The sequence below is a fragment of the Grammomys surdaster genome, unplaced genomic scaffold (genome assembly GCF_004785775.1).
Source record: "Grammomys surdaster isolate TR1022 unplaced genomic scaffold, NIH_TR_1.0 165, whole genome shotgun sequence".
NCBI classification, from domain to species: Eukaryota; Metazoa; Chordata; class Mammalia; order Rodentia; family Muridae; genus Grammomys; species Grammomys surdaster.
This window is the reverse complement of record NW_021604613.1, coordinates 12,588,167-12,599,058: the sequence shown is the minus strand read 5'-3', so window position 1 is coordinate 12,599,058 and position 10,892 is coordinate 12,588,167. Positions and strand designations below refer to the sequence as shown.

At 41.1% G+C, this 10,892-nt stretch overlaps 1 protein-coding gene across 2 annotated transcripts in view; it reads right to left on the bottom strand.

Moving 5' to 3' along the window:
- Positions 1-10,892, bottom strand: part of Casp8 (caspase 8) — a 39,841-nt gene that overhangs the window by 27,964 nt on the left and 985 nt on the right. Inside the window, exon 1 of one of the 2 annotated variants that reach the window (XM_028765857.1) lies at positions 5,563-5,952. The exons of the other annotated variant lie outside the window; for it this stretch is intronic. The gene's annotated coding sequence lies outside the window, so the exon portion shown is untranslated. Of the gene's footprint in view, positions 1-5,562; positions 5,953-10,892 lie in introns of those variants that run through there. 2 annotated transcript variants of the gene reach the window in all.

The window sequence follows — 10,892 nt, the reverse complement described above, 5'->3', positions numbered from 1 at the left end:
GGGGAGGGGAGAGGAGAGGAGAGGAAAGGGGTTCCATTATGTAGCTCTGGAATTCAGTGTGCACCAGTCCTGTCTTCCTGCCATGGCGTCTCAAGAACTGGAAATAAAGATGTGTGCCACGCCCAGTACATCCGCTCATCAGCTGTTGGAATAACACCACACACAGACCTCTTTCATCTTCTACATGTCCCCCATTATTTTCCTTTTACTGAATTCATTACGTGTGTGTGTGTGTGTGTGTGTGTGTGTGGTGGGTATAGGCATGAGTGTGTCACAGCAATTGTACCAGGACCTCTGGGAAGTGTCGGTGCCTCCCACCTTTGGGGCTGAGCCAGGCTGCCAGCTCTGCACACAGGCACCTCCACCTGCTGGTCTGGTCCCCTCATTCATTTCTTAAATAAGCTGTTAGACCTGGAGAGGAAAGAAAATATGAGAATGAGAAGAAATGCTGCCTTGGGTGTGTTCCTGTGTTAAAGGCTGGATGGTGTAAAGACAGGAAGTAGACTTCCGGGAAGTCCACAGCAGGACAGGAAGTGCCTCTCAGACTGGGCATCAGCACGAGTGCTCTTTAGAAAACATAGTATTAGAACCAAGTTCTTAAGAGAACCGAAAACTTGCCTTCCCCCAAAGATCTGCAACTCACACATCTCTCAGAGAAACCCAAAGAGTGAACAGACAGAGCAGGAGACATATTCTAACTGTGAGTCTCTTACAGGAGAGAACACACGTCCTTCTCAAATCCATGAATCACCAAAGTGACCACAAGGACAGGTAGAATGGCCCAGAGGACAGCCACCCTGACGGGGCTTTTAAACACACTGTGTTAGAACAATTACTGAAACTTAAAGAAAGAGAAAGAAGGAGAGAGAAAGAGGGAAGGATCCTAAATGAAATCCTTACATCAGAATAAATTGCAAATGGATAGAGTTGAAACTTTAAATAGCACTGTGTGCACACGCACATGGTTGATGATGCCCGTGTTCGGGTAAGAAGACAAGTTTGTGTCATTGGTTCTCTCCCTGCAGCTTGACGCACTTCTAGGGATCAGACTCAGATAGACAGGCTTGTTCCTATCTGAACCATGTCACCACCCCACAAAATAAATAAATAAATAAATAAATAAATAAATAAATAAATAAAACATATAAATAAGTAAAATATTTTACAAAAAGTAATCCAAATATGGCGGGAATAGGGGAGAAAGAGGCATCGAGACTGACATAAACAAGAGGTCAGTCGCCAGTCAGCACACTGTAGATTTGTGGTTTCTACCAATTCGGTTATTGAAAATTAGCCTCTCATAATTGTGGTTTACCTTTTGTAAGTGAAAATTGAGCAGAACTGTTGGTCTTAAGTGAGTTGCTGTATTTATCCGTGACCTGCCTGCTCTGATCCGTACCTGTTCAGACACGGGATCTTTCTTGCCTTTTTGCCTCCATATCTTGCTCTCTAACTCAGGCTGGCCTCAGAAACCTCAGGTGCAGGTGCTGCTGCTCAGAGGGACACATAGAGAGTCATAACGCTGTCCTCCCCTGGACCTGCCCCAGCCTTGCAGCCTGCTTTCCCAACAGCCGTGCCTTTCTTTCTCTTCTTTAATAGATTTTTAAAAAAATCACAATCACAATAAAGTAGTCCAGTTCTTTGTTCTCAGACACAAGAACCTGAGGATCTCAGCAGAAGCTTCTGAGACCTCAGAGCCCAGGCCCACACCTAGAAATTTTGTAATGGAGGAAAACATCAATATTATGATTTTTAAATGGAGGAGGGGCTAATTTTCTTGTTTCCCATTAAGTCAGTTTAAAGAGAAGCAGAATAGAACCCTGAGCATGGTCACATATGCCTATAAATGGTCTCAAATTACAGTCCAGACTAAGTTACAGAACAAGATCCAGAGTCAAAGAGGTAAGAAAGATCAGTAACCCCATGTATGAACAGGTGTGGATCAGAGCAGGCAGTTCACACATAAATACAATGACTAATTTAAGACCAACAATTTTTGACTCTTTTGCGGGGGAAAATGCTCAATTTCATTTACAAAAAAATTAAACCACAATTATGATAAGAGGCCAATTTTCACCAATCAAACTGGCAGTGTGGGATGGTGGAAATTAAAAATAGTTAGGTAGGTAATTTCACCATTAAACCATAGAATACAGTCCGATTACCACAAATTAATTTCCAGGGTCTTTAATACCTAAATGTGACCTCAAAACCAAATATAGGTATAATAAATGTATGTATGACAGCCTTGTTTGAAGCAATGGAGCAGAAACAGTTGTCCATTAGTGCAGAAGTCAGCTATTGAAAGCACCGGGGAAACCCGGCGTCTTCCGTGTGAGCCACAGAATGAATTCGTAGGTGTACTCACACATGGGTTCACTGAGAGCCCGACCCTCACATAAAACTGCTTCTGTACTGCCTAAGGAGACTGCAACCCTGGGCCAAGCACAGAGGTGGAATGACAGCGAGCCTGGCTTTCTGTCTCAGTGGAGCCCTTTGACAGCTCGTAGTTACACCACAGTCCCTGTTCTAACTAAGTCTCCATTTAGAGACCCTTAACTGAGGGCCCGTGTGTTGATCAACATTAGGCCACATCCTTGAGATTTTAAAGCAGTTTAATCTGTTAAAACCTCATTTAATAGGGAAAAAATCCACAAGAAAAAGAAACAAGACTTCCTTCTTTCCTTCATTTTTTCTGATGAAAATAGTTATTCATTTTAGAAAAATAAAAATTAAAAAATAAAATTTCCTGTAATTCCACCAACCAAAGATAAACATCTAGTAATATTTTACTGCTTTATCTACCAAATATTTTAATCATGCTATTTTCTCACTAATGATACTGAAAATACATTCTGATGTCTTTTTTCTCTATAGCACAGATTTTAGTATCCATAAGGCATCTACCATAAGTACATAATTCGCATAACCAGTCATTATTAAATTCAGGATGCTTTTAAAGTGCAAATCTCTAAATCCTATTTTCTTAGAATACTTTCCTGTAATATTATAAGATCAAGGAACTTAGTTAATAAGCCTTTTCAGACATCACAAATTTGACAGCATTTCTTTCATTTAAAACTTTTAATCGTCTTAATTGGTCAGGCTGTGTGACCATTTTTTTATTCACATATATATAACCCTTGAGGACCCCAGCATCTCTTATCTTCCTCCCACCCCGGACCCTCCGTTCTCCTTACAAGTCTCTTTCCCACATTCACACCCTTTTAACAGTATTTCCTGAAAGAAAAACAGAACAACCCTCCCCCATCCCACATTATGATCCGAGGCCAGTACGACATTGAGTCTGGACATGATATGACCGGCTGCTGGCCCCTGTGCCCACCCCTGCTTACTCATCACACTCCTCTATGAGGTGACTGCTTCTGATGGAGCTGAGGAAGTCTCTTAGCTTCCCAGGCCTCTCTGTGGTGCCTGACATTCCATCTTGCTTGACTGTTTTGCTTGGGCCACACATTTCTCTATTCACAACCCCCCAAAAGCAATTGGTTTAATGGAATTTATGAGACCATAAAACCATGGCTAGGCCACCTGCTCTATAAGAACGGGGACCACACTGTGGTCTCATTTTATGGGACCTAAACTGGTGACATGAACTTGTGGGAAATTAACACTGTTAATATTTTTGAAATAATGCTTGCTGTTGTTTTTGTTACTGAAAACACTTAAGTGTAAAACACCTAGCAGAGAAAGTGTAGAAAAGTATGAAAATAAAATAAAATCATTTAAATCTTATCATTCTAAAGTAATTCTCTGGTCATAAAGAATGACCAGACATTGTATAATGAAATGTATTCACATCTCGCTACATAAATAGAAATGCATAAATAAATTTGAGAAGCATTTGAGAAGTTTATCATAATATATATATATATATATATATATAATTATTGCTGTCAAATAATCTCAATATATTTCCACTTTATAATCTGTAGAAGCACATTTATTATTTTATGTATATATAACTTAATATCAATGTTTTTATTATGGTTTAGAAGTGTTCAGAAGCATCCACACCAGCATAAATCATTTTCTTTTCTCATTTTGCCAGAAGCCTCTGAAGAAATGGTTACTACAGTCTTTACTTTCCTATTGCACTAAATCACGACTTAGATCAACCAGTCAGCCAGAGATTTACAAGTCTCTCAGGAGCTCTAACAGCACACACGCTAAAAATATGGAATTTTCTTAATACCAGCTAGCCTGCCTAGGCTACCTGGCGAGTTTCAGGCCAGCAAAAGACTCAAGATAGCTAGCACTTGAAGAACACACACAGATCAATGTGTGAGCATACCCACAAACAAGCACACGCATACATAAAAAGATATACTATTTTATTCTGTTGGAAGACAATGAGGAAATTCAACAGAGAGAGACAAATGGTCATATTTGCAAATGGGTACAACAGCCAAAGATATTAAAAGTTAAAGAATTTTTTTTAAAAAGGAAAAAAAAACTGCACCATAAAATGGAGTGTGTGACCAGCCCATGTTGAGGAAGTGCCAGTCTACCTTAGATCGGAGGCTCGCTCCACGATCCAAGCTCCACCACAGCCTCATGTGCCAGGTGACTGCTTCTAATCATTATTTGATAAATAATAAGGTACATCCTGCCCTTCCTGAGATTTAGAAAAACAACATCCAAGATGGGGTGGAGGGAGACACAAAATGAAACTTGCTAGAACTTTCCAGGGATAAAAGTCAACACGTCTTCCAAAGCCTGAGAGAATCTGAAAGGCTCCATCGGGCCAAATCCTAACCTTTAGTGCTGCCTCTGCCTCCAGGCAAGGCTGTTCCCATAACTGGGCTCCTTAAACCCCAAAGAACTCCACACAGGAGCAGGATCAACAAGCCCCAGCCGGCAGGTGTTCGATCCACCCCAGTAAACAGTCAAACGTCAATAAAATAAACCACCAATCCCATCATTTTCTAACTGAATGTAACTTGCCGCAGGAACGGATTTCTGGGCTTTTAAAATGTCCTTCCTATTGTTTCATTCTCTGGACTGTCTTGTTTCTTTTTAATTTCTCAGGATTAGAAATGACAGGCTGAGGAAGGAGGTAGCTTGGTGACAGAGTACCTGCCTAGCATGTTTAAAGCCCTGGATTCAATTCCCTGAACTGAGGATTAAAAATAAATAAATAGATAAAATCGCTAGAAGGTGTCTGTGTTTGGGAGCACGCGTGTTGACGGTGTGTGTGTGTGAGTATCAGACTTGAAGTTTGGCGGTAGGTGAGGAAGGTGAGACGGTGAGGAGACAGCACAGCCAAGTCAATTAAGATTCCGTTCAAGGATAGATGGCTGTACTTAAAACATTCCAGGAACATCCAGAAGCACATGATCCAAGGGGGGGGGGGGAAGAGGGGAAGAAGATTCGAAGAGGGAAGAGGGCAGCTACTCACACAGAGAAAAGATCCCGACTTCCCTTTCAGTATTCAAACCCCAATCCCTCTCTGGCCTTGTGGACGGACTCCAGATCCCACACTCCAAAACCTAGAAAGCTCTAGAATCAATATTCTCCCCACCTAAAAGCCCAGCTGACCTTATCAGAAACAAATCCTGAGATCCTCACGAGGCACCTTGCTCCCAATCCCCTCCTCTGGGGTCTGTGGCTGGCAGAGAGGGCAACAGAGGGCTGGGGAGTAGAGCCTCTTACACTTCCTGCTTTCCTGAGACAGGACATGGAGGAGGAGGAGGCAGCAAGAGGGCTGGCCTGAGTACTCGGAATGGCACTGGCTAAGGCTGTGCAAAGTTCTATACATGTATACACTATGTTGGCCATATTCTCGCCGTTTGCCCATCCCCCATTTCCTGTTAGTCCCTTGGTCTCTCAGAAAGTTTCGCTTCTGCTTTCAGGTCATATAGATGAATTTATGTGACTCTATAAAATCTAGGAACCACAAATGATAAAAGCACGTGACAGCTATCCTTCTGAGATTGCTTCAGTTCACTTAAGATGATCATCTCAGTTTTTGTCTACTTTCCGGCAAACATTTCCCGTTTTGGTTTGTTTTTTGGTTTGGTTTTGGTTTTGTTTGACCCTGGCTGTCCTGGAACAGGCTTTGTAGACCCGACCAGACTCAAACTCCAAGATCCACCTGCCTCTGCCTTCCAAGTGCTGGGATTAAAGGTGTGTGCCACAACTGCTGGGCTGTCACTCTGTTCTTTACGGCTGAAATTATGTGAGTGTGTGTATGAGTGTATGAGTGTGTGTGTGTGTGTGTGTGAGAGAGAGAGAGAGAGAGAGAGAGAGAGAGAGAGAGAGAGAGAGAGAGATGCCACATTTTCCTCATCCATTCCTCTGTTTTTAATGGTCAGGCAGGTTCTGTAACGTAAGTATTGTGAATAAGTATTGAAGTGCAAGTGTCTCCATGATATGCTGACGACTTACAGCCCTTTGAAAAAATACAGCTGGGTCCATGGAAGAGATATTTAACTTTTTTTTTAACAACCTCCGTTTTGACTTTCCAGAGGCTGGCCGAGCTTACATTGCCCTCAGAGTGTATAAGGGCAGCATGTGTTCTTATTTGTTATCTAAACGGCTGCTGTTCTCACAGAGATAAATAAGATGCACTCTCACAGTGCTTTGACTCACCCTCAGTCGGCTAGTGGAGTGGAGCATTTTTTTCATTATTTTTAGCTATTTGCATTTTCTTACCATTTATTTAATTAATTAATTTTTTGTTTATTTACTTAACTGTGAGTGAGAGGCTTTCTTGCCATTTGTGAAAGTCAGAGACAACTTTTGGGAGTCCATCCTTGTCCATCATGTACGTTCTGGGGGTAGAACTCAGGTTGTCTGGCTTGGTGACAAGCACCTTCGCCCCTCAGTCAACCCCCTGGACCTTTATTTCAATTTTTGTGAGCCACCTGCTCATTTCATTAGCTCGTTTATTAATCGGGTTGTTTGATTTCTTACTGTTTACTTTTTTAGTTCTTTGCATATTCTAGACTAATATTTTGTCAGATGTATAGTTTGCAAAGATGTCTCTCCCATTCTGAATGTTGTCTCTTTGCCCAATTAGTAGTTCCTTCAACATACAAAGAGCTTTTTAATTTCATGAGGTCTCATTTGGCAAGTATTGGACTTACTTCTTGAGCAATGCCTTTCAAGAGTAATTCTGGGTGTTAGTGGTCTCAGAATCACAATCAAAAGTCACAAACTGTAGATTGGGTTAAAAAACAAAAACAAAACAAGAAAACAGGACCCACCTATTGTCGTCAAGAAAAAAAAATTTGACATAAAAGATAAAGGAACACTGAAGGGGTAGAAAAGGGTACCCAATGGACGTAAGGAATGCGTCTAAGGAACAAGCAAGCATTATTGTTCAAATACTTGACAAGAGAGACTTCAACCCAAAACTAGTCAGAAGGTACAGAAGCTTACTTAACGTGGATTAAGGGAACCCATCAAGAGGACATTGTACTGGTAAACATTAATGTATACATAGAACAAATTCTACTCAGGGTAATGTCACAAACTGACCCAGCACAGCAAGTGGGCAACTTCAACACTTCATTCTCACCTATAAGTAGAAAATCATCTGAGTTAAATGAGATCCCAGATTAAATAAGAGTCCACAGCAATCTACAGAACATTTCCATCAAACCCTGCCGAGTACATGGTCTTCTCGTAGTTCTCAGACCTCTAAGATAACTAATGTAAGAAGACACAAAGCAAGCCTTAGCAAATATAGGAAAATGGAAATAACATCTCCTGTTCTATCTAACAACCATGAAGAAAAGCTAGAAATTAACAGCAAAAGAAATTTTTAAAAAATATGCAAACTCGCCTGGCAGTGGTGGCGCATGCCTTTAATCTCAGCACTTGGGAGGCAGAGGCAGGCAGATTTCTGAGTTCGAGAGTTCGAGGCTAGCCAGGTCTACAGAGTGAGTTCCAGGACAGCCAGGGCTACACAGAGAAACCCTGTCTCTAAAAAACAAACAAACAAGCAAACAAAAACAAAGAAATATATATACAAACTCATTAACACACTAATTAACACTAATTAAACAATACACTAGTGAATAATGACCAGTTCACTGAAGAAGTCAAGAAGGAAATAAAAAAAATCCCTTGGCGAAATTGAAAATGAAAACACAACACACCAAAACCTATGGGATACAATGAAAGCTGTCCTAAGAGGCAAATTTATAGCTACAAGTACCTATATTAAGAGAGGGGCTGGAGTGGAGAGATGCCTCAGTAGTTAAGAGCACTTGCTGTGCTTGCAGAGGATCAGAGTTCAATTCCCAGCACCTACATCAGGCAGCTCGCAACCAACTATAACTCCAACTCCAAGAGACCCAATACTCTCTTCTGGCCTCTTAGGCATAGCACTCACATGCATATACATAGCCATATACACATAATTTTAAATGATTACAAAGTAATCATTTAAAAAAAAACTGCTACACACACACACACACACACACACTTTGAGAGGGACTGGCATGCCTGCCCCCATGCTCCCCACCACAATGATAATGGACTGACTCTCTGAAACTGTAAGCCAGCTCCCAATTAAATGCTTTCTTTTAAAAGTTGCCTTGGTCATGGTGTCTTCTTATAGCAACAGAACAATAACTAAGACATATGGGAAAGATAATTTAGATAGGGCAGAAATTAGTGAAACAAAACAAAGAAAAACAAAAAGATTCACAAAGAATTAAATAAACAGAGCTGATACTAAGAAAGTTGATACTAGGATTTAAAACAACAACAAAAACAAACTAACTAAACTAACCGAAAGAGAGAAAAGCCACATTAATAAAGTTAGAGGCAAAAAGGGAGACATTACAACTGATATCTATGAAATTTAGAAAAATCATATGGATATACCTGAAAAACTTCATTCATTCTATTTGCTTTTAGAATCTTAAAAAAAAAAAAGGGATGGATTTTTAAAATTTTATTAACTAGCAAAAAGAGGCCCCAGGTGTGCTTTACCTATGATGGGCTTGGAGTCTTGGGCTTTGAGGGTCTGCCTGACTTCCACAGCTGACTCTTACTGTTACACAGGGATGCTAGGAGCCAAGACTTCCTTCTTCCTGAGAACAAATGTTAGTTTAGATAGCCTGAGTTAAGGAAGACCTTATTGGCCTTCCTGCTTGGGAAAGAAAATTAGCAACTTGAGCCTAACAAATGTCTTATTGTCCTCTTGCTCCTTGAGAAAGTGGTTTGGGCTAAGGAATGTTTGCAAAGAACTTAACAATTACCGGATGGCCCTGATTCCCTCCTGCCTGCTTGTCTTTATAACAACGACCAAACAATAAAGTTTGTTCAGACACTCATCTCGATCAGACATTCAGATCTGTGCTTCTTCTTTGTGTCTCATGTCCTATCATTCTTTGCCCCACCCCACCCCGCTCCAGGCCAGGGTACAGAGATGCTCTCCACTTACAGCTACTAAAAACAAAACACCAAACAAACAAACAAACACCTAAAATCAAAGGCTTTCCTACAGCAATCTCACCAAAGGGCCCTTCACCATGTGAACAAATTTGTGTCCAAACACATAAGCTCCTTGCTGGGAATTGGTTAAAATATAGTCTGGTGTTAAAGAGAAGAAAAAGAAAAGAACTTTGAAACTATTTTCTGCTACCTAAAATAGAATGTAAGTTTTCAGAGTAAAGAGCCCCAACTTCACAGCTGAGGGAATTGAATGAGGCACCTGAAAGTACATGTCCACCCTTGAAGTCTGGGCAAAGGTAACACCACGGTACCAAGACTTTTAGCTGGCATTTAATTCTGCCCAGGAACCTGGGCAATCTTGTAGCAGTGGAATCAAATCCTGTTTGTGGCCCAGAGTTACTATGGTTTCCTCAGCATCCTCTATAACCTCTACCCCAGTTCTGGTTCACTGTTTTCTGTGAATTTCCTGTCTGAGACTTCCTAAGGGCAGCAACTAGAGCTTTCATGGTAATACCTGAATCAACAGCCTGAAAATATAACACAGCCTGAAAATCGTCAACAAAAAGGAACTCTGTGGAGAGGCAATGGTTATGAACGTGGAGTTCTCCGATGGGAACTAAGCCCACTAAAGCATAAGATAGCACACTAAATGGATCACTAAATCTGAGGGATGTTAAATAAAGCAAGAAGATGCCCACTTTCTTATTAGAAAATTTTAAGTTGTAAGATTTAAGAGAGAGAGAGAACAACCTGATAGGGTAAGGTGGTCATGCTATACAGCTGCTGGAGAAACCATCCATTAGTTCCTGGAGTGAACTTACCCACAAAGAGAAATTACTGGGCAAAATCAAATAATAGCTAAATGACCTGTTGCTATGGGGTCACCTTTCTCCCTCCTGGGGAAGAGACATGTGAGACACACAGCCATGGCCAGCAACTCCTCTGTGTCCACATATGAGTTCTTGGGTCTTCTCAAATAGGATTTGTAAGAAACAGGAGCGCTAGTCATCCTAATGCTAATTCAATCACCGCCATATCTATTTAAAATAAGGTTTGTTGGTGAGACGGCTCAGGGTTTAGGAGCACTCAACGCTCTTGCAGATCAGCTGGGTCCAGTTTCCAGCACCGGTGAGGTGGCTGAAACTGTCTCCAACTCCAGTTCAAGGGATCTGTGGCACCCCCCCCCCATACCAGGTGCACATACATATATGCAGGCAAAACACTCATAGACATAAAATTAAAATAGAAATAAATAACTTTTTAAAGAATGAAACCGAGACCTAGCCAAGCACAGGGCACTTAGACGACTCCCTTTAAAAAAAAATAGTAAGAAATAGAAATATGACCTTATGATAATTCCTTACTGGTACATAGAGGAATTACCGGCCTCAGGTCACCTGTAGTAGTGTCCTCTCTCTCTCTCTCTCTCTCTCTCTCTCTCTCTCTCTCTCTCTCTC